Below are 25732 nucleotides of genomic sequence, written 5' to 3'. Positions count from 1 at the left end.
TGATTCAAGAATATTAAGCTCAATATTTGATAATGCTTTACAATTGCTAATTTTTGTAAATATAGAAAAAAACGTTTCATTAGCTTACCTTATTACTTGAGTAACATGGTAAAATTTTAATTTTCGCCATAACTAAGGCCCAAGCAGACAATTTTTAATTGATTTGTAAATACGCGTTGATCTTACTGGTGGGAGTTAACGTAAATCACTAATAAAAATAACGTCAATATTTCCAAAATCATCTTTATGATTTCTAGTAATTTGTTTTAGACGCGTGTCAATTTTAACCAAGAGTTCTGCACTAACCATGCTTATTTCATCTATAACAATTAGTTTAACGTATTTAAAAAGAAATCTGTATAATTGTAAGAGTTCTGATGGTAACGGTAATGGATTTGAAAGAGTAATTTTGAGAGCAGTGTGAACGGTTGTGCCGTCAATTGCTACAGTAGCTTTACCAGTAGAAGCATAGATCTGATTATGTAAGTATTTCAATAAACATCGGTGTCAGTGAACCTATTGTATAATTCCATAATTAGTTTGATAACAAATGATTTACCACACCCAGCAGGACCAGTCAAAAATATTTGATATGGTGACACACGTTTATTCTGAAGATGATCGATAATGGTATCTAAGAGCTCTCTTTGCTCTTTGTTTGCAGATCTCATTAAATCGTAAAACTGTTTAGTATCCATTAAATTTTTTGTTTTTTTTGCTATGACACCAAGTTTATTTAAAGATGCACGTAGGGAATCAGTGTTAACAGCACCTTCAGGATCACGAAGCAATCTTTCATACGGGTCGGGTTCAAAAATTATGATAGCTTGATTTTGTAAATCTTCGTCTTGAACAGCGTTTTCATTATTTTCCCTATGCAATTGCTTACAAATTTCAAGAGTTTTCTGTTCATTCAAGTTAGATTCAAATTCTTTTTTGGGCTCCAAAATTAAATCGTCATTATCTTGATGTATTTGAACGAACTCATTTTCAGCTAACACATCATTTTCTTCGCTTTTAAAAGGAATGTGTAACAGTACCATTTCTCGTCAATAATCATTAAAGTCAGTCTTATCGTAGTTACGATATCTAATAACTCTAGACTTTTGTTTTGTAATACATTGCCTTTTTAATATTCAAATAATACTTATCAACAAACTGTGCCAACGTAACGTCTTCTATACTGTCAGGTCTTTTTCCGTATTTATCAAACATATTTTCTTTCTAAATATTAACACAATTGTCATCCATTTCATTAAGTTCTTTCATAGTTTTCCTTATTCTCATACGTTCTGTAGGGTGAATAGTAGGTATATAAACGACTGCTAAAGATGACTTTGCCATTGGTTTGCGCAATACCATCCTGTGATGATATTTTAACAAAATTAAATTTCAATAATTTGTCGTTGTAAATTACTTATACCTTGATTGTGTTTGTTAACGTACTCGACAACCTAAGCCGCCCAAGAATACTCAATTTGAATAATTTGAAAATCCATATTAGATTTTAAATGATGCAAAACAAATGGATTGAATGTATTGTGCCATTTTTCTGACGGCGTTTGACGATAAAACAACTTTGGTTGAGTGATGCCAGCACATATAATGTTATAATAATGTTTGTCAGACATTATGTCGTTGTGACTATAAAAATTATGAATATCCTCGTAATAAAAATTTTGTCAGTTTGTTCTAATTAGACTGATATGTTTCTTATTATTATTTTAATTTTCTTCTGAAAAATTTGAATCAGTATCTTTTATTTGTATCAATGTTACAGTTTTATTTGATTTCATAAAAGGTGCTCTAAATCTACAATTTGCATTTTTATTTGGTTCTATTTGTTTATAACAAGTGAAACTGCTTATGCGTTTGAACTTTATATTTTCAGATGCTGCTACTGAAACTAATTCATTAATCATATTGATGACATCATCGTCATTTTTTATTAAATTTGCAGGTGGATTATCTAACCACAAAAGAATATGAGCATGAGGACTACCTCGATGTTAAAATTATATTCTTTTAAAATAATCTATCACCTGGTATTTTTCAAATGGACTGTTTGTTTTATTTTGCAGAATGTTTATTAAAAACTTTACTAACTTATTAAAACAAATGGAACAAGTAATAGCATCGTCATTGATTAGTTTGGCTTTTCTGACACAATGTAGCTTTGAAAAAAATTCATCAGAATCTACTGTATCATTATGTTCTAATGTATATAGTAATTTCAATAAATTGTTCCATTCAACTTGATTTGCACTCATAGTCATAAAAGCTGTTGGTGCACCTAATTGTCTAATAATCGCAAAAAGATCTTTTTTTCGATTAGCCGAATACCAAACAGAATTAGGTATACATTGAAGAAAAGCGAGGTTACCTTCCATACAACTGTTTATATAATTTTCCGATTGAATTTGCTCTTTGTAATATTAGTTTTATGGCCAATATGTTTGAAAGCAACAGTAATAGCATCTTAAACTCACTGTCTCATAATTTTAATAGCCAAATATAAAAGATGTTGGGGATCTGTACCCCGACAATCTATACGTCGAAGTTCACTGGTAGCTTGCGTAAATGAAGTAACAGTAACTCCTTCCTTGTAATTTCTAAGCTGTCCACAATAAATGGTTAGAAATAAAAGCTCTTCAGCGTGTTAATCAAACAAAATACTAATAGGCACAATTTTTTCGCCAGGTGCAGTGTATAACATTTTGTCTTCATTCCACTTTGGAGTTTGTTGTTGAGCTGTCAGATTATCTTCCCTTCGAACATGTTCACTTACTTCATCATTATCAACTTCAGCATCATCTAAATAATAATTTAAGGCTTCTTCTTCGATGGAAATATTATAAAATAAGTACAGTGGTGTCTGCATTAAATATATTAATCAGTCCTTGATATTTTTTTTTTTTTTACAAGACCATGAACGTAACTCGATTTATGTATTAACTTTTTCCTAATGTGTACATAAAAAGAATGGTCACCTGAAATATTTCTTAAAAGTTTATTAAATGTTGTTTTAACATCAATTGAAACATTAATAATTTGTTCATAAATACCGAATTGGCCATGAACATGTCTGAGTCTTCTCATTTGCATATAAAGGATTCTTGGAGAAATAAGTCGCTGTTCAATAAGATTTAACTCTTGCAAATGTAATGGAATGACTGGATATGAAAATTCGTTGTATGTGGATAGTAATGGAATTTTTTGTTTGTCCAAAAGTTTTTTTACATGTAGAACAAATTGCCACTACAGTAATGCTGCTAACAAAATTTTATTAAAAAACAAATAATTATTGAATATAAAAATTTGTTTGAGAGTATCATAAAAAAAGTGATTATTTACCGGTAAAATTGTTTTTAAAATATTTTCATGCGCTGCAGATGCTAATTTTAAATCTTTTTTTCACCAAAGCCTACCGCAAACTGCACCAGAATGACCAAAAATATTATTTAAAAAATTGTTTAAAAAATTGAAATGTGCTTGTGCGTGTTGATCATAGTTCGTATATTTCACCACAACTTCATTATTATCTGTTTCCGAGTCTATGTCAATTCCCAAAACAGTATCCGACGGCTCACGAATGTTTCAATATCAATTCTGTGTTGTAAAGTAATGTTTAAAACTGGAATTAATGGTGTAAAATGTAAGTTTATTGAATGCGAATGGATGAAATTTAGAGAATCGTTCACTTTAAAATGAGCAAAGATTTGTCTTTCCATATTTATATTTACATCAATAAAGTGATAATGTATGCATGTATTTGTAACATATAAACTTGCAAATAGATATATGCAGTCCATGTCTCCGTACTCGTGGTCACTAGAGAGTATCTCATTTGCACTGCTGGGATTTGAACATAAACACAAAAAAGGTTATTGTTGTAGTAGGCGTCTGTAAAGGTGTGTGTAAAGGTGTAATTGTAAGATGTGAAAGTTGTAAAAAACAATAGAACAAACAATTTCCAGCTGGCTCAGATGACATATCTCTGTTATAATTAATAATAATATCTGGTTGAGCATATGTGACACTGTACTTATACAGGGTATTATTAAATTCTGTCGGTATTCAGACAGAGTCCTGTATCGAGCATGGATCATCATGTAACGAGGCATTTCTCCGTAAATTTGTGCATGTGTTTTGTCTTGGCTCCTGAGTATTTGTTTTTTTGTCTCTAAAATAAAAAAAAAAAATAAATAAAAATTAATGACAACTAATAATATAATTAGCATTTAAAAACGAGAATTAATACAAATTTAATTTTTTTTAAGTTAAAAAATTAATTTCGAATTCATAGAAAAAATAAAAGATTTTTTTGTTGTTAACTTTAAGTGAAAAATATAAATACGCGTAATACTTTTGAAGATCATAATTCTGTGAAGATAATGCAGCGTTAAGTTAAGACATTTGTTCTTGTAATTTAAGTTTTTTTTCTATATCTTTGACAATATTGAGCATTCGTAGACGTACTAAAAAAAGTAAATAGTAGATTGTTAAAAAGTACTTTAAAAGTTTATAAACAAAATTAAAACTTACTGGTGAGATGTCTCATCAGAATATCGTTTTCGTAAATTTGACAATTGTAATGTAGGCGTACGTAAGAGTGATATTAGTATGTCTGTATGTGTTTTCTCAAATTAATTTAAAGAAGGATATAGATTTTGTTTTTCTGTGAAATATTTGCTTCTTGTTTTATCCTCATTATCACAAAATTTCTGTGACTTTACTTGAAACATAGTTCGTTTTTCTCTAAATTCCCTTACTCTTTCTGTTGAATTACATAATGGTAAAATATTGTTGTTACATATTATTGCTCTTTGCTGCTCATTTTTTTGTTGATTTTGTTACTGATTTTGCTGTTCATTTTGTTGTCAATTTTCGTTTTCGTTAAATGTTACTGTATGTCTTTGATGTAGCCTCAACAATTGAGACGAAGAGTCAGAATTTAATTTGGTTTGAACTGATGTTTTGGAATCAAAAAGTGAGCTCGTGTCTCTTCTCATGCTTGGATTAATTTTAAGAACACTACAATTCTGGTTTTGGGTGGCAAAATATGGACTTGTTTGTGATGTGGCATATTTATGTACTTCAAGAGAATTAAAACTTTGTTTTACATTATGAAGAGATTCGGTCAATTGTTTTTTCGTCGATTCCTTTAACTTTTTGTTTTTGATTTTGAAGGACTTGAACCCATTTCAACTGAATTTAAAGAACATACAGATTCTTAAACTATTGACGTAGTAATTGCTAGCACGTGCAGACTAAAGATTAAAACGCACTTTGTATCTACAGAAAATCACTATCACAAAATATTAACACTAAACTCATTGACACGTTGCAACACGATGACAATTAACCTCAAAATGAAATACACATGCTTTCTACGTAGCACTAAAAATTACTTCTCCTCACAAAGATGACTGTCAGAGAGGGGAGCAATGTCTTTAGAGGCCTGTTGTGGCCGTAGTTCATAACTGATGACAGTTGGCGCATCAAATGCATAAAATACAAACATTTAATGCGTAATACCGCGCCTTAATATATTTAATCCACATAACTATATTTATGCTAATTGAATTTTTTTTAAAGATGTATTGTTTAGAAAACAAATTCATAATTTATCACTAATTGAATGTATTATCAGTGAATGCATATGAAAATGAAATATTATAGTTACAAACCACACGACAAGTACAAGAAATCGAGTTCCTATAGTCGGCAGTGCTCGTAACAGAGTGGGTAAGGTACCCAACTTGTATGCAGGAGCTCGAGGGTTCAAATTTCTGAACTGGAAAGTGTTGTAAAAGAAAAAATTTCTAAGTTAAAGAAAAATTATTGTGGGAAAATAAAATAAGAAATAGTTTAAAAATCAATTGTTTAAGAGTGTGAAGGGAAATGGTGGGCAAAGGTGTGCAGGAGAGTAGCGCGGCACGGTTGGCAGATATATGGTGGGGTGAGGGGAAGTGTGTAGGGAGCTGTAGGTGAGGGGACAGGGTGAGGGGGGAGATTTGAGAGGAAGAGACTTCTGGTAAGCCACTTCCGTTTCATCAAATCTCTCGGTTTTAAAATACCAGCTCCCCGAATACGTGACATAAAGAACTTCGTTCTAAACAAATTCTTAATTATACTATTACCTCTTGGTTGCGTTGTTTCAGATCATACCTTGAATTAATTCATTAAATTTCTAAGTGAATAATTGTAACATCTCATACGCGTTGGTATTACATTATACTCTCGGTAAACATTACTATCAATTACAGATTTATATACGCTACTTTCTTCACCTGCTACTAGTTTCTCATAAATTAGTCAATGTGTTTTTAAACTACTTAGAAACCCACCAACAACAACATCTGCTTACATTGCTGTTGAAGTTAGATTTCTATCCCAGTTTTTAAAACAAGTATGAGGGTGGGGAGACTTTTTTATCAATTCTCCTCTGACATATGTTAAATAGTATTTATTTCTTACACTGATAAATGATACTTCGCCAGTTTGTTGCCCAATTCTTGTAGCCAAATAAGACATAGTATTGTGGTTGCTTCCACATCTACAAGTCATTTATAGTATATTACGTACGAGTTTGCAAAGGCTTGGAGTTACAAACCGAAAGGCTTACGTTACGAGCCAAAGGTGAGGGCCATAACATGGTTCGTAAAGAAGCTTTTTCAAACGAGTTTTGTATACTATTTTGCCGCCTGAAAACCCAAAACCAAGCGGCAAAGGTGCTATTTTGAGGTTAGAAGGCAGAAGAGTACCATATACTTGTACTGTAATCCATGGAAGTTTAGCATTGACCAACTATCCATTTTCGATAGCTAATTTCTTTTCTTTTACGCCAGATAATCTCATACTTTTTTAACAAGTTTCTCTGAGTATAAACAGTAACAACTATTAATGTTACAAAAAGTTTCATCTGTCATTTATACTATGCACGTTTATACTTGCAAATAAATTTTGTAAATGAGTTTGACCTATACCAATCTGCAGCGACCCTAAAACTACGATTTCAATTAATGTCAAAAGAGTCGATCTTTTATCTTCAGAGCATATGCAATTTGTATAGTCATATTTATCACATGAATAAATAAATTTTGTACGTAATTCTCTGCGAATATGATACAAACATCTTAATTCAGATAAGCCTGTTTTTTTACAATATTCTCAAAGCAAATTTGTCATTTATTTGTGAAAAACAATTAAACTGTACTACTTCTCGAACACCATGATAATTTTTTTAATTATGTTTTTTTTCAATGTCCAAGATAGTCTCTCTATTTTGACACTTCTTAATGTCATTAGCTTCATTCATTTGAATTGCTACGTCATTATCTGTCTTAAAATTCATGTGCTCCTCAGTCCTTTCTTTACCAGTAGTTGTATTTTTTAAATGATAAGCAAACTCGTCCATTTATATTTCTATCAACTCGTATAATAGTTCTTTTTCAACACACTTCTCAGAAGATTTGTTTGCTTTCGCAGTATTGTTAAATGAAATACTTATTTTAAAATGAAGTTGATTGTTTGTATTTTCTAGTTCTTCAAATGCAAAGATCTTTTTACAATCAATATTAACAATCTAACTAACAGTTTCAATTTTGTTCTATATTTTTATGTATTCTATCTACCTGTTATAACAGAAAAATTGTAATTTCGTAGAGCTATTTAAATATCAATTAAATATTACATAATATCTTTATTATTATCATATAACTTTAATGATCCACTAAACTTAATCTTCTATGTTTTATGAATAATAAACGCATAGAAAATGCTGATAGCTAACAATTTAGTTGTACATGTTACTGAAGAAAAAAATTTTTTTTATCAATAATGCCTTAAGTTAAATATGTATTTGAACTTTACATACACTGCTCTTGTGCAGCAGATAAAAAGCAGACTGCAACGTGCTATTTGGTTCGTTGTACAATGTCATAGTCGCTCGTAACATTACTAATATTACAATTATTTTTGTCAAATACAGGTATATAAATTCCTTATGTCTTAATCTACAACTTGTTCTAATGTTCTGAAGTATTGTTCTCCAAATGACTAAAACTTATATATATTCTAAGAGATACACTCAATAAAATATAGAAACTATGGCTAGGCTTATTAACATCTGCCCAAGTTATGAACCAAAACCCACATAGCTGGCAACTAACCGAAAATGCTGAAGTCACTGTTTCCCACTTTTCTGGGTATTCTACAATTACCAAAATTAAAAAACATTTTTGAAAACACTTTCCATAGAATATAAAAATTTGAGCTGGGATTATTAATATCTGCTCGAGTAGTAAACCAAAAACCGTGTGGCCAAGAACTCTCCAAAAATGCTTAAGTCACTGTTTTCCTCTTTTCTAGATGTTTTAAAAGTACCAAAAACTTCAGATTCACTTCTAAAAATACACCTTATAAATGTAAGAACTTAAGCTGGGCTTAGAAAAATCCGCTCGAATTTTAAACTGAAAGCCACATGGCTGAGAACTCTCCAAAGAAGCTTAAGTCACTGTTTTCCCCCTTCTGAATGTTTTAAAATAACTTTAAAATTTAAATACATTTTGAAAATTATTGTTCATAGTATACATAAATTATGGCTAGATTTAATGAAATCTGCCTAAGTTGTAAGCCAAAAACCATATAGCTAAAAACCTTTTGGAAGTGCTTGAATTCCTGTCTCCCACTTTTCTGAATTTTCTAAAATTAACGAAAAATTCAGAACAACTTTCAAAAATACAATTACTAAAATATCAAAATATTAGCTGGGATTTTCGAAATCTGCTCAAGTTAATAACCGGAAGCCCTATAGCTGAAAACTTTCGGAAAATGCTTCAGACATTTTTTCCTTTTTCTAGATGTTTTAAAAGTACCAAAAAATTTAAACACATTTTTATGAATACACATTAGAGGATATATAAATTTAAGCTGAGTTTATTGAGATCTGTTCAAGTTGTAACCCAACAGCAACATGGCCAAGAACTTTCTAAAAATTTTTTAGTCAATGTTTTTCCCTTTCCGGATGTTTTAAAATCACCAAAAAATTTAGACGTATTTTAAAAACACACAGTTTATAGAATATAAAATTGTCACTAGGTTCATAAAAATCTGCTAAAATTCCAAGCCAAAAACCATATGCCCTAAATCTTTTAAAAAATGCCTAAATCACTGTTTCCTACTTTTCCAGATGTTCTGAAATCACCAAATATTCTGATACACCTTGAAAAATATACTTTTTAAACGAATAAATTTTAGGTGGGTTAATTTGAATCTGCTTAAGTTGTGAACTAAAAACTGTATAGCTTAAAACCTTAAAAAAAAGCTAAAGTCACTGTTTTCTACTTTTCTAGAGAGAATTTCAGATGCCACCTTAAAAATAAACCTAATAAGATATAAAAATTGAAGCGAGGTTTATTTAAATATCTTTAAGTAACGAGCCAAAAACCACATGGCTGAGAACTTTCCAAAAATGCTTATGTCACTAGTTCCCACTTTTTTAGATGTTCTTAAATTACCAAATAATTTAGATACCTTTTTAAAATATAATTAATAGAATATAAAAATTTTAGCTAGGTTAATGTAAATCTGCTTGAATCGTGAACCGAATACCATATGGCTGAGAACTCTTCGAAAATACTTCAGTCACTGTTTTCCACTTTTCCAGATGTTCTAAAATTACTAAGAAATAGAGAAACTTTTCCAAAAACACAGTTAATAGAATGTAAAAATTTATGCTTGGTTAATTGAAATTTACTTTAGTCGTGGATTGAAAAGCATTTTGCTTATACCATAGAAATTTATCCAAAATCAGTAGGGGTAAATATTTATTTTTATCAGTTATACGCTGTTGTTGTTATTGGTAATAAAAACATATATTTATTTTCTATAAATATGAAAAGTTACTGTTCTGTCTATATTGTTGACATAGACAAAACAAAGTTTAAATTAAAGTTGCCTTTTAGTGCTATTGCGAGAGTTAAGTAAACTTACTAACATGTAATAAACATTCTCCCCTACTTTTTTAATGTACATAACTTAGCATTGAAAACCAGTGGAAAGGGATTACATAATTTATGTATAAAATTCTTCCTTTACGTAAATCAAGCTCAAGTTGTACTTATCAAATTGTGGATTATTATAGGAGCTGCATTAATGGGCTTGGAAAAAGCTAATAAGATACATATGACTTGGCTGAATAGATATGGGTTTATGTGTATACTTGTACGAAAAAGTCAGTTACAATACAATTATTTTTTCGTTATTTAATAAATATCTGATTTTACACCTCAAACTCTGATTGCTATTTTCTCAAGTTCTAGCAATTTTCGTAACTGTTATTTCAATTTGCTACTACAAATGAGTAAAAATTTATTTTGGAGGAATCTTTTTCGACACCAGTTTTTCCTAGACCAACTCTTGGAACTCAGAAATTTCCAACCTTTTTTTCTCTTCCAATTAGATACACCTATATCCAAAACAACAACATTTAGAATAATACGATAGAACTGTTAATAATCAAATGTCTTGATATAATCGAAAATGAATACACTTTTGTGCTAGATCATATTTAAAAAGCTAGACGCAATAATAGCACTTCAATTACATGTGTTTGGACATCCCATACTGATAACAACTTTAGCAAATGGAATGTGGTACCACCTCTGTACTTTTATTCTGCACGAAAATTTGAGAATTAAAATTTTTTCAATAAATAAAAATGGAATAGTTATGCAATTACTTTTTTTTTAATCAGTAGCACAACTGTAAACAACAAAAACAAGCTTTTCATTCCACAAGTTTTACACGATCTTTCTTTGAGGAGATTGTGATACCTCATCATCTGTTCATCATTATCTTTTGTTAAATCGTGAATTTATTAGCTAAAATTAGCGACATCCAACAACTATATATCAATTTATGACAAAAATATCATAAAGCGCTACAGAATGAGACAGAACACTGGATTTGGTGAGATGAGTTAAAATAAGAGATCGAAAAAAGCATAAGGCTATTTACAGCCAGGCTTTAAATTGCAAGAAAAATTGTTTGAACTTTGCTGTTGACATGGGTATATAGTGGCATAGTATTCATAATGGATCGAGCAATGCGAGCATGTCCCATTTATCAATACGTACAGAGAGAATGCATGTATACGTGTGTACTGCAGTATAGCTATAGTACCGGGCTGTGAACCACTTTCCCACGCTTATTACCGCAAATTTACTTCTTACTGCGTCACAGAACAGCAGGATTAAAACAAGTTCTTAAAATACTAAATGAATATAAATTGGTACTGATTAGTTATTATTCTTTTCATTAACTTAAAGAAAGCTATTGAAGCCAATTTCTTGTTACACCTGAAAAAAGGTTCAAGAGAATTGCTTTAAAAACGTTGAGGTAAGTTTGTAGATTATACGAAATTTCTTCATACACTAAGTAGCATTATACAAATCACTGCCTAATACTTAACATTCGATTCCACTGCTCAAAGGTCTGTGGTAAATCTTCGCTTTCACCTTATCAATAAATATGGCATCAGCAATTAACAATAAATAAAAGAAACGTATCACGTCAGGAGTCTTCCATACTATCAGGCATTTATCGAAGCTCTACAGTTAGTGAGTCAGTGCTTTCAAGACAGACGTTCGTACATACTACTAACTCTAACACCTTTTCTAAAAAAAAATTAAGTTAAAACCAAATACTCATACGACATATTGACTGCAATAATCGGAAGATTGACATGGACTAAAATCTCTCACTACAAGGTAAAAATTCTTATGAAACTGCTGACACCCCAAGCAGCAGCATTAGTAGTATATTCATAACATACAACTTTCTATAGATACTTCTGGTGCCAAACAGCAACATTAACCAAGTCTTCTAACTCACAATAGACGTTTAGCATCTACTCCTGGGACTCATCAGTTCGATAAAAGGAGCAGAAATCCTGCAGCTCTAAGCGATCATGCTACGATGAATGAGGAATCTGGATAAAAACATCAGTTTGTGCAAGAGAGTTTGCCAAACGCACAGGTCCTTGGATGTAGAAATCTCCAAACTACCCCAAATGCTCCTGGCCTCGAAAATCAGCAGCAACCAATGCTTGCAGCTGCAAATGGTGGAGGTTTAACATCTACTCCTCAGATTAATCAGTTATAAGAACGTAGAGCATACTGTATGGCTCTTACCGATCTTACTATGATCAATAAGGGGCCTGGACAAGTACATCAGAATAACAACTGTCCAGCTGTTGTTGTGGATTCCCGACTCGTGCAAAAGCGTTTGCCCAACGCACAGGTCCCGAAAAGTAGAGAACATCAAGCTCCCCAATGGTACTTCCCTTGAAAATCAGCAGCAACCAACGTTTGCAGCTGCAAGTTTTGAAAATCTAGCACCTGCTTCTCAAATTAATCAGTTGCAGAAAATTGGAGCAAACTGTGCAGCTCCATACGATTATATTATAATTAATGAGGAGTCTGGACGAGACACATCGTAACAATTGCCTAGATGTTGGTAAGAATCTTTGGATTAAGCAGAAGTGTTTGCCACAGATCCTGGGAAAAAGGAATCTCCAAGCTCCTACAAATGGTTCTAGCGTCAAAAACCAGCAGCAACCAATGCTTGCATCTGCAAATGGTGGAGGCTCAACATCTCCTCCTCAAATTAATCAATTGAGGGAGAAGTAAAGAAAACCGTGCAGTTCCAAGCAATCAGGTTACAATCAATGAAAGACTAGGACAAGCACGTCACAATAATAACTGTACAGCTTTTGATGTAAATACTCGGATTATGCAAGATCGTTTGCAAAGTGCACCTATCCCAGAAACTGGATATCTCCAAGCTCCCTTAAATGATTCTCGTAATCGAAATCAACTGCAACTATTGCTTGCAGCTGCTAACGATGGAAGTTCAGCATCTATTAATTAGCTCACTCAATTGGAGAGAAGCAGTAGAAATCGTGCTTCTACAGGTGTTTATGCAATTATCAATGAGGAGTCTGGACAATCTCATCAGAACTTTAGAAATGAAAATTTAAAATCCAACGCATTTGGCTTTTAATAGCTCAATCTTATTATTAGCTCATAAATAATCAATATACATAAAGAATCATACCAGTAGATAATCATCAATTTAGACAATTTTATGATCAACATGGAATATTTTAATCTTTTTGGGCTGATTAATGTTTCGTACATAGTAAACGTAGTACCAAAGCTGAAAATCAACAAGTGAAACATTAGAAAAAGGCCAATTACCAACAGCAAGGTACCACAGGGGCGGATCAGATTATTTCACAGAATCTAAGAATTGATCATCAAGTGGTCGAGGGCCAAGCAGGAAGTCAGTATAGAAACTTCATCGTAGACACTAATAAGAGAACTATGCAACAGCAACAATTCAGTACAAACGATGTGGAAAATAAGATTTTGAAGTTAAAAAGAGTAAGTAATAATTTTCTGATTATTATACTACTACTGTTCTACTACTACACATCATCTCAATAGTAATAATTATAAGCTTGAGCCTCTTTTTCATAAATAATGTTATTTATGTATAAACGATAGCACTGAAATCTTAAGTAAAAACTTTTGTCTCATCAACTACTTAACCAAAAAAAAGATACTACTGTATCCAACCGTTGGACAGAGACATTGTGCTCCTTTGTTTTATATACACATTTTACATATTTATTTCAACTATGTAACACAATACAGTGATATCAGTATCTACTTTAAAAAATGTACAGAAATACCTTAATTTTTCGGCGATAAAAAATACGCCAGTACAATTTGGAGAAAAAAAAAGTCTGTTCGAAAAAAGATGCAACCATCTGAGTACTGAAAAAACAATTAAAACACAAGAATGATATGGTAAGTTAAAGTAGCTACATATGGATACGGACTCATGAATTAGTGTATAAAAAAAATTGTATGAATGAATTTTAACTTTTCTTCAAGGCATTTCGTTATGTGCACAAAGGAGCTACAGTACGTGCAAAAGTTGCAGATCTCAACATTAATAATCGTCATTCTTAATATTTTCATTATATGAATAAATGATGTTAATGACTCCAACAACAGCGGGTAGGACGAAATGCAATAAATACTGACACCAATGACTGTTGCTGTTAAAAACTGTAATTTATTCCCCTGGTGACGTTCCTCTCCTCTTTGGGAAGGAGCCTTTTTAAGTCAAATACGTTTTTCTGTTTGAAAAATCAAACACGTCTATACCCAACGAGGGCACTATTTCAGAAACGTACGTTCATCTGACGTAGTGCCCTCGTTGGGTATGAACGTGTTTGATTTTTCAAACAGAAAAACGTATTTCACTTGAAAAGGCTCCTTCACAAAAAGGAGAGAAACGTCGTTAGGGGAATAAATTACAGTTTTTAACAGCAACATCCATTGGTGTCAGTATTTATTGCATATCCATTATATGCTTTCATCAATATTATTATTGAACAACTTGGTAAAATGATTTTTGAATTTTTAAGTCAGTGTTCTTGTAATATCTCATATTTATTCTAAATCAGTGTCATACACATTTTATGCAGATTATCGTACCACAATAATATAAAGTAACAACATGTAGCTATTTGTAATACAATAACACTTGTTTGATGGAAATGAAATACATCCACAATTCCTTAAGTACCTTACAAAAATAACAGCTTCGTATTTTTGTATATTCTTATACTTATGTTATAGCAAGGATTATAACTTTATTAAAAACACATTTAAGAATACAAATAGTAAAAAGACATCTTTTGATGTTGTCAGAATAGTTTTGAATAATGGTTTTTGCTTAGAAAGAGTTTAATACAAGTAAAACTTGTCAATGTACATGAATATAAACAATAGTTGAGAAGTCATAAATTATATTTTAATTCTATCCTTCAATATATTATCTCTCTAGACAATACAAAATGTTACTACTTTGAAATCTTTTTTAGCTTTTGTCAAGTTTTACACCGTTAGAATGCAATAAAAGCTACACCAAAATGTAATACTTTTTATGTTAATAGAATCCTGGCCTGACAAAGAACTTTTTAATTTTAAGAAAGGGATATGTATTAAAATAACTGAAATAATAAAACTATACACGGTAATTTTAAGATTAGGTTAAGACAAATTTTTAGCAGCCATAAATCTTTCCTTGTAACAGTTACAGTTATTACATAAGGTTTTGTAGCTCACATGCTCGGAAATAATAAAACCAGACATTTTTACTGAATATCGTCTTAGTCTTGCAACAAATTATAGTACCAGAAATACAAGTATAAAAAGTGGCAAGTACAATGCACTGGATTCTATTTTTTGGTGCATAATGTAAAGATCCCAGCCATTCTAGCCTTCTGGATGATTCTGCTGGACTATATAACTGCACGATAGGAACACTAACACTCATGACAGTTAAGGTTATGTTATGTCTGCAATATGTACGGGCATCGTGGTGTCTCATAATTTTTGGTTGATAAAGGGACTTGAGGCCAACTATCATTGTTTATCAATACCAATAGAAGGTACAGCCAGTAGCCAAACTACCAAACTAAGTATGGATCGGTATAAAAGGAAACTAAATTTATCTTGTGTAAACTAATTCATAGATAGCCACGTAAAGTGGTGTTATTATATCATGATTGATATTTCAGTGCTACTTTTCAGGAAAATATGACTTGTCGCACAGTTTGAATATATCAAAGAATAACTGAAGCCTGATATTTGTGGGATTGGTTGTAAACTAACGAAGAAACACGTAAAATCAGACAATGTGTCGTTTATTTAATATGTGATTCAACGTCTTTCTCAATTAATTTTCAATTAATCTTGTCAAGTCTAGGCTCAAATAATTCCTAGACATATTAAGAATGTGCGTCAACTCCATTTTTTCTCACAAAATATCTAAAGATTTAGTAAATAATGATATCAAGCTGAAAAATAAAATTGACCTTGCTCATAACATGGGAAACTTTACTTTTCTCCGAACTGCCCTTAAACATTGCAAACTTTTGCTGTTGTTTAAGACAACATAGAAGAAAATTTTGATCGTACATGCTTCTCTTGTTTGTTTCCTTATGAAAAATGTGGGCAACATGATCATAAGCTTAGAGAATTTTACTTTATTAAAAAAAAATTTTTCACTAAATCACATACTTCCATGAAGGTAAACTACATGTTAAATGGAAATACTCCAAATAGTTCTACAGTTTCTACAGCTGATATAATATGAGATGGTGTTGAAAATATGTAAAGTAATTAATACGTAAATATGTAAAGTAATAATTTTACGTCTTAAGTGCTTACTATTCACTGACTCTGTTCTGCCTACATAAATTGCGTTTCTAAACTACAAGAAGTGCAGTAAGCTTATTACTGTCAACCTAACGTATAAGTTTACCTGCAGAGATTTTTTGCGAATGTTGAATGGTAGTAAGCTTAATGGTAATCTAGACACAATTTTTATTCGATACTAAATCACACTGGAAAAAAGTTCGCAGTTAATTAAGTTGTATGGCACGTAAATAATTATTGACTACCTTCTTTATTACAGTAAATCAGCTAGATTTTTTTACAGTAAATTCAAGGCAACGTTAGTTCACATACGATCATTGTCAAATCTTATTGGAAATTTTACCCATTTTAACTGAGTAACAGATAAAAAATTTTAGATAAAAGATGCTTCGATTAACAATTCAAATTCTGACGAACAAGTGTAAGAGTTTGTATTGAAACACATGACATACCCTATTTAAAATAAGCAAATTTTACTTTAACTTCATCGGCACACCTTTATGTATTATCAATATAAGCATAAGTCATTGCATGCGGAAAAAAATGTCAAAATTAAATTTTCAAGTGCTTGACATTTTAGACTTCCACTTCATGTGACTGATAAAATAAATTAAAGGGATGCATCTGTTGCTATTGTAAATCTAAATAAATTTAAAAAAAACAAATCTTAGTTTTACTATTTATTTCAGATAAAAGATAAACACAATATAAATAGTTATATACCTGCCGTTTTAGTCATTAAGAAAAAACGTATTATATGTTGAAGAGTCCTTGTACTTACTAATGAAATATGTCAACAAATATCATTTCTGAGCATTTGCTGTACGTGCCTTACAACAACGGAAATGTAGAGCAAGAACAGTAGCTGGTGTTATGTTCAGGCATCCTTTGCATATTACAGATCTTGATACGATTATAAAACGGTAGAACGTGAATACTGTGAGATTTATATAACTGAAACCATTCAACGAGTTAAAATACTTACTAGAAGATTCAACAAACATATTTTATAATTTTTTTATAGATAACTATCATCCTTACAAACCATTAAACTTAAATGCAATGTGCTAGTATGACTTTTCTAAGTAGTATGTAATTTTACAAATAAAGTGAGCTTACAAAACTGAAGAGAAAAAATAAAAAAATTGTTTAGCATAATCAATGAAATATAATGATGATTTTTTTATCATAGAGAAAGCTATGAAAAATGTGAATAAATTAAATTAAAATTATTATGAAGAAATAATGACTCTCTTGGTGATGCCATCAAAATCGTTTATTGCTGTGAACAACGTTTCGACCCGTACGCCATACGGCGTATTTTTTGATCTACCATCTATCTTGATACCTATAGTCGCTATTGTCGTGGCTATAAAGTTGTACCTAATGAGGGCCTTGTAACGTGGTTTACTGTACGGGCCGAAATGTTGTTCACAGCAATAAACGATTTTGATAGCATCACCAAGAGAGTCATCATTTCTTTAAAATAATTATTTGCTATCACGAGAGCCACTGACGAACTAAATTAAAATTAATTAGTTCAAACTAAAACAAGAAACAACACAATTCAACTAATTTACCAGATAAAGATTTACCTATCACAGTAAAAAGTGCTATAAATGATTTTCAAATCATTTTAGAATAAGCAGTTGTTAGTAAAGAAGATTTACAAAAATATATTTCAACAATTTATACAGAACAGCAAAGTTTTTTGCGGAAAACAACTTCCATTTTGAAATCGCAAAAAATACTAAAAGAGTTGGTAAGTGATCGAGGAGGAAAAAGTAAAAGCTTTGTCAGTTAAAAGTTAGTTTTAAAGAATAAAATACACCAAGTTGAAGGTGCTGCTGTTACAGTACCTACTTAAGTTGCTGTATACGATATCCAAGGTATTAAGATTTACAGATTACTGCAACTTTCTAAAAAACATGGTAGTACAGGTGAGTACAAAAAATTATCTGGAGCGGTCTGAAAACAAATAAAACAAACTTCAATGAATTTTGACCTACTTATGATTGATGACATCAATAGTGTCAATTATCACTTTCATGTACACTCATTTGCTTTCAACTAAGATATTTAACACATAAGGAAAAAAAACCAATGGTTTAAAATAGTTAACGTATTTCTTTTTGGCGATTTTTTTGAACTCTCCCTGCTCGTCAAAATTTTGGAATTATAAAAATTAATAAACAATAAACCAATAATGATATTAAATATATAACTACTTCTAATTTGTGGAAACTAGTGGAGAATGAGAGATTATAAATAATTGTGAGACAAAAACGACAAAATCTACCAAAAAAATATTTCAGTTATTTAAAAAAGAATTATTGACTAATTGAATAATTTAAGTTTATTCAATTAAAGAAAGATTATTATAAAATGTAAGGATTATGGAAGAAACTTTTAAGTGTTACGTGGATATTAAAGAACTCTATTGACTGATACAGTGCGCGTACTACCTGCGAAAAAATGTGCAATGCAACTCATGAAGCTATGAGGGCTACAATATACGGAAGAACCTAATGTTTTTTCTTATAATACACGTTATTAGGCAAAAAATTTACTAACAAAAATTTTGATAACGTCAACGGTGATGACGATAATTTTCGAGGTATTGATAGTGTTATGACGATTAAAATGGGTTAAGAAATGATTATAAAAAAGATTTATTAACATAGATAAAACATCTCTTTCTTGACGACAGCTTCTCATTTGCAATAGTTCTGCAATAACTATTTATAAAAGTCAAGAAGTAAGCATAAGTCGTGCCGTTGTTAAAGAAGAAGATAACATATTTACCAATAACCAAACTCACGTTTTAGCTATGGGAATTACTACCTTACAAGGTTTGAATGGTATAAGCTTCAATAATTTAGCTTTAACTGCGAATACTTAAGCTATTTTCAAGTATAATAAATTACGAGAAAAATACCATCTGGATTTAAAAAGTTTCGATGTCCCACCAGATCGCAAAAATTATCAATGTTTCAAAGTGCATAGTTCTTGATGCTATATGAATCGAAATGCAGCATTGTCGAATAGTGCAAGTAATTTAAATTACATTTTCAGCTATACTCCAGATATTTATGTTTTAACATACAGTAATAGAGTTTTCTGCTACGCTAATTTCTGCATTCTAAGTGTATCTTATTTTATGACTATTTAAAGAATTCTAGTGCAACAACGTAAAATAGATACTGTCAACCAAATTTTCTATTCATACATAAACAAAACAAGCGTTAAGACACTGTGACGTTCTCTTGTATTTATATCCGGATAATTACTGAGAAAAGAGTCACCATGGTGACTATTATGAAGTCGTGGAGTTACGATTTACGCTTATACTAGAACATTCTGCTTTGTTAATAGTAATTTTTCAGAATATAATTGCCCACCCTTGTAATATCCCGTATAAAGATGACAAGGTAAAGGACTATGGAAAGTTTTGGTGCTTGTCGAAACTAAATATAACAAGTACATCAAAAAGCTCGAGGAAATATTATAAGATCCCTTACGAACAAACCTGAAATAAGTCTCTTTCAGGCATCGTTATTGTTTTATCCTAAGAGATGGCGTAGTGTTGAAAAAGTAAATTATTTCTTATGTCTCTTTATAAGAGAACCAATAACATTAAGCAATGTGTGTAGAAAGTAGCATATATATATCCCTATATTATATTGTTACATTGACGAAAGTGACTCTTAGCCTCCCCCCAGCTCTTCCCGTTCCCCATCAGCTCTCCCTCGATTCCTGTAGTTATTTGCTTGTTTTTACGTCATTTTAGTTTTGACGTTATAAGGCCACCTTACCGTAGATGGTAAGTTTGGCTGTGTTGAAATTTCAAATTCATACAAGAATGTTCAAGAATAAGGATGATTACTAATTTTGAGATGTTGAGTTACAGTTCATAATTTGGTTAACAATTAATTTCAAAAGATTGATTTAATGTGTTATTTTTATAAAATTTAGCTACATAACTTTTTTCGAAAGACATATGTCTGTAATAATCATTGTTCTGTTATTGAAATTTTTAATGTAACTCGAATAATTAAATAACCAAGAAAAGGGAAAATAAAATACAAAATCTAAGGAAAAAAAAACCGGAACGGTAGAAAAAAAACCCTGATTTATTAAAAGACAAACAAAGTAAAGATACAATGAAAATTTAGAACTAAAGCAAAAAACGGTAAACAAACCGTGGAAAAGGAGAACGGAGTAACGTCCGTGTCGCACGCATAATGTATCGCATTTTTGCGTACCCACTCAAAATGGCCATTATAGTTCGGGCACAAAAGACTATCGGTCGAACGATCACCGCGAGGTTGTACAGCTACAGTCCTGTCATCGAAGATTCACAGGCACTGCACACCCCCGATCACACACATACACACACACTTGAAACCAACCGATAAATTGTTCAACAGGCGTTGATAAATGCCTGGAAGGCAAGGACACGAATTGGATTGCCCGGAAGGCGTTGACAGATGCCTAGGAGGCACTTGATCGTTGGATCGAAAATAAATTGCGCGATTCGTTGTCTTGCGTTTTGGTTGGTAATAAAAAGAAGCAGGTTAAAAGTCACGGTGTGACTAAGAATCTTGGATCCTCGATCTGGTTAGCAGTTATAACAATAACGATAATCGAAACAATCAGAACGATTAGATTCGCGAGAGAGCTCCGCACGCTAACAGTAACAGTAGTCGACTGAGTAAAAATGCGCATGAATACGCGGGATCAAGTGGAAGCAGCGCGAGAGCAGTGCTGCCATCATATCATTTATCGCGCGCATGCGAACACGCCGCGAACTCACTCACACATTGCGCACGCGCACTCCGTTCATGTTATGACGTAACATTTTTCATTAAATTATATTTGAGTAACCTCTCCCCCGCTCCCCCTGCTCTCTCACAGCTTCCCCTCCACCTCCCCCCAAAAAACACTTATTTATAGAAAATTGTACCATCTAAAATGTTAAAAACATATATAATTAAGTACCCAAGTCATACCTTGTTTTTAGAGTTTTTCAAGTCACTGATCATAGGTTCCCCTCTGTCTATTCTCTCCCCCTTACTCATTATACGTCTCTGAAGGACCATTATTTGCTTAACTTGATTCAACATTTACGTTTGAAATCTCTTTCTGGTCCATGTATACTTTACACAAATATAAAATTCCTGATTAACTGAGGATTTTATTTACAAAAAGACAGAATTCAGAAGCAGGTATATTTAAATAGACAAACAGAATAAAGCTTTTGAAACAATAATTAATTTTGTTAATTTAATGCTCTAACATTTTAGGTGTCATTTTACCCTATCTGTTCTTTTCAAACCCTTACCACATTTTTCACACATTTTTTGTTCACGTTTTTTATGAATTAACATATGTCTGTTTAAATGTGACGATCTTTGAAGTTACAAATTTTTAAATTACTGAAAAATTTCTTGCTTGATAATATTTCTAATTTCTGATTTATTCTTAAATTCAATTTAAATTATAATTCCTTTTGGATTCTTTCATCTTAATAAAGCAGCGTATAATTGTCCGTGAGATAATAAAGGTTTTTCAATATACAATCCTGAGGAATCAATACTCTGTCCTTGTGATTTGTTAAAAGTCATATAAAATGCTAATACAACGGGAAACTGTTTTCTATAAAAGACAAAAGGTAATAATAATAAGGTACCAGTATTCAATGTTACTCTAGGAATATAAACATTACTTTGTTTTTTCCCGTTATTATTCCTGCTTCTATGTTATAGTTAAGTAATTTTATTATTTTTAATCTTATGCCATTATGAAGACAGTCTGATATACTAAAATTTCTTATCCATATTAGTATAGCATTTATTTTTAATATTAATTCGTGTGGTAGAAGGCCTCATCTAATATTATTTAAAAATTCTACTGGAAAAGTAATATTTATGTTATCATCTGCTTTATGAACTCCTTTGTGAGTTGCGTATTCTGCTGTTGTGAACTCATTCTCAGCCTGCATTGATGATTACACGAGTAATTTTAATATTTTGTTCACTCAATCTGTTAGTGGAGGGTTGGCGCGTGGAGTGCGCAGGGGAAGCATTAGCCGCACTAGTATATATATATATATATATATATATATATATATATATACATGAGGTGCTCTTTGTGAACGAATTACCCCTCTTATTTAAAATCAGCTTGATGTATTTAGGTTGTGTAGGTAATCAAAAGAAAGGTCTGAGAATCAAGTTTTCTAAGCCAAGTGGCATATATATTGAGTCAACATTTCATATTCCATATGGCTATCTAAACTACTATAAATTTCGTGTCATGGACTCTGCAGGGATAAAACAAGGCTTAAATTAAAAGTCTCAAATTCTTTTATCATAACGAGTATAAAAAAATTTTTTGTTTCCTACAAAATCTAAAATGGCGGCAATGACATGTAACCAACAGTTTTTTTGAAGAAAAATACTATAAATCTCGAAGCGTAAGGCCTACAGGGGTCTAATAAAGCTTTAAGAACAAGTTTAAGGCTCTTCTATCAAAAGATAATAAAAAAAAGTTTTGGTCTGCTTTAAAATTGAAAATGGTAGCAGCAACACGTGACCAAGACCTTTTTTTCAAGAAAACTACTATAAATCTTGCCACATCAGTCCTACAGGGGTCTAAAAACCCTTGAATAACAAGTCTTGAGCTCTTCTATCAAAAGATGTGTGAAAAAAATTTTTTTGTCTGCTATTAAACTCAAAATAGCCATAAAAACACGTAACCTACCAACTTTTTCAAATAAAGCCTCTAAAAGTATTGCAACATGAACCGTACAGCAGTTTAAAAAAGCTTTCATTAAAAGTGTTTAGCTTTTTTATTAAAAAACTATAAAGAAAATTTGTTGTCTGCTGTAAAATGCAAAATTTACTAAACATTATTTACAAACTGCTCCCAATTTTATGATTAAAAACATAAGTTTTGTTTTTTCTAACTATAAAAATATTTGACAACAGTTATTGGGTTGTTTAAGGAATTTTAAGTACAACCTGCTTTTAGCGACGATTTGGTTTGAAAAACTATCAAATAATACCTTTTTTTTTGAGTAATATTGTATATGTCTTTCCTGCTACTATACATCCTAAAAAACCTTGCAAAAATATTTGTTGGAATACGTTCCGTACCGAAAATAGTATAACGTGGTTAATGCCACCATATTGATAATGAATAATATATAAAACCATAAATTTATACCCTACTCGGAGAATACATCTATTTGTTCGTATTATAGCATCAATACATTAGTGCAGAACTAATAACGACATGTCAAGTTTAAAATCACAGCAATTATATATTTTCAAAGTTTACATTATTTTTATACATAGAGAATGATTACTGCAGCTTTATAAGGACCTGAGTAGAACAAAAAAAAGTTTTCATCGAATAATCTTGGAAAAAGACGCACATGTCACATGTTTTTAAGGCTATTATTAATTCTAAAGCTAATAAAGACTTTTTTCAGCCTAATTTCTGAGAATAAAACTAACAATTGTCATTAAAATCTCTGTAGACCCCAGTCAGGTAAATGCAGCACACTCATAATAGTTTTAGTACAAATCAGGTGTAGATCACGTGTTTTGCCGCCATTTGTGATTGTACAGCTAACAAGAAGTACAGAGTGTTTGACATAAGATTTCAAGACCTTTCATTTAAGCATTTGTAGACCTCTAAAGGGTTATGCCACGAGACTTATAGTACCTTGGTTGTAAAAAATCTGTAGGTCACGTCTTTCTGCCAATATTTTGGATTGTATAGCAGACAATAAATTTGCTTTATACATCTTTTGATAGAAGAGCTAAGGATTTTATATTTAAGCATTTAAGACTCCTGCAGGGTTTATACCGTGAGTTTCTTAGTAGTTTCATTGAAAAAAACACTCATGGCACGGGTTTTTGCCACCATTTTGAGTTTTATAGCATACAAAACATGTTCTTCATACTTCAGTTGATAGGAGAGCTAAAGACTTTCAATTAAAGCCTCTTTAGACAAATGTAGGGCTTATGCCACGAGACTTATAGTAGTTTTATTGAAAAAAATCTGTAGGCTACGTGTTATTACTGCCATTTTTAATTTTATGGCAGACAAAAAAATTTCTTTTATACATCTTTTGATAGAAGAGCTCAAGACTTTTTATTCAAGCCTTTTGAGACCCCTTTAGATTTTATACTGCGAGATTTATAGTAGTTTTCTTGAAAAAAAGATCTTGATCACGTGTTATTGCCACCATTTTGGATTTAATAGCAGAAAAAACATTTCTCTTATACAACATTTAAAACAAGAGCTTAAGACTTCTCATTTAAGCCTTTTAGTTTTGTTAAAGAAAATCTGTAGGTCACGTGGTTCAGGCAGCCAGATTGGATCAGGAATGTTGACTCAATGTATATGGCACTCGGCCTTGAAAACTATATGCTCAGACATTACTTTTGACTACCTACAAAATTTAAATAAATTAAACGAATTCAGAAGAAGGGGGGGTCATTCGTTCTCAAAGAGTACTATATATGTATATAAATAAAATTGTACAACATACAAGAGAGTGGATGTCTTAAAATTATACCAATATCAACATCAAATACTCCTTTGCAGATAGACTTGTAATAAAATGGCTCAATAATCGTCATGTCATACGATACGATTGTTGAGCCAACGGTATTGAACAATAATTAAATAATAATTATAAATGTATTGCTTGCATTTTCAACCATAATTGACAAAAAAAATATCAGTGGTGGCGTACTGCGTACGCAAAAGGTTTGAACACAATGCTTCACCAAGAACGTTTCTACAGGCCAGTAATTAAGTGTGAGATTAGTCTAGAAGTATAAGAAGCAAGAGACTATTTACCCACTAGACAGACGATCCAAAGCTGAATCTAGCGTTGCTACTTGTTGCTTGTACAGCAGACCTCGATTTTTCGGTGGCTCAGTAATTGCTTCGGGCGTAGGAGATTCGCAGACTCTCATCACTGATTAATTTTCGTGCTGTGATATTGTCTGTTTTTCAGTACACTTGGCCTGGACGATACGTATTATGCTATACTACTTTACTTTTCAGCGGTAGTCTTGAACACTATGTGATAAATTTCTCAATATTATTGCAGTGGTTCTTGCAAGAAAAATTGAAAAAAATTCTACTATTTTTGTTTTAAAATACGGATGACGAATGGTCATAATACAATAATTAAAAGGGTTTGCGAAAAAAGAATCAGCAACATTCAATAAAAAAAGGTTTTTGAGTAGATGTAACAATTAGTAATACTGTTGTTATTGTACATTGATGTTTTATGAGAAGGTGAATAGAGGTATTATGAAAATAATCAACTTTGAAATAAGTACCATACCAACATGAAAAGTAAACATGTATGATTAAAAGTACCAGGTTCTGAACGAAGT

General features: G+C 31.4%; 1 protein-coding gene and 1 pseudogene across 1 annotated transcript in view; one reads left to right on the top strand and one right to left on the bottom strand.

The window, feature by feature from the left end:
• Positions 1-25732, top strand: part of kl-3 (dynein heavy chain 8, axonemal kl-3) — a 1186420-nt gene that overhangs the window by 1036414 nt on the left and 124274 nt on the right. The window lies entirely within an intron of this gene.
• Positions 1256-25303, bottom strand: LOC149374826 (uncharacterized; annotated as a pseudogene).

The sequence above is a fragment of the Copidosoma floridanum genome, unplaced genomic scaffold (assembly GCF_036245765.1).
Source record: "Copidosoma floridanum isolate Cflo_tuat_1 unplaced genomic scaffold, Cflo_Japanese_pri ptg000013l, whole genome shotgun sequence".
Classification (NCBI taxonomy): Eukaryota; Metazoa; Arthropoda; class Insecta; order Hymenoptera; family Encyrtidae; genus Copidosoma; species Copidosoma floridanum.
The sequence above is the reverse complement of the archived record's forward strand: the minus strand, read 5'-3'. Positions and strand labels throughout refer to the sequence as shown.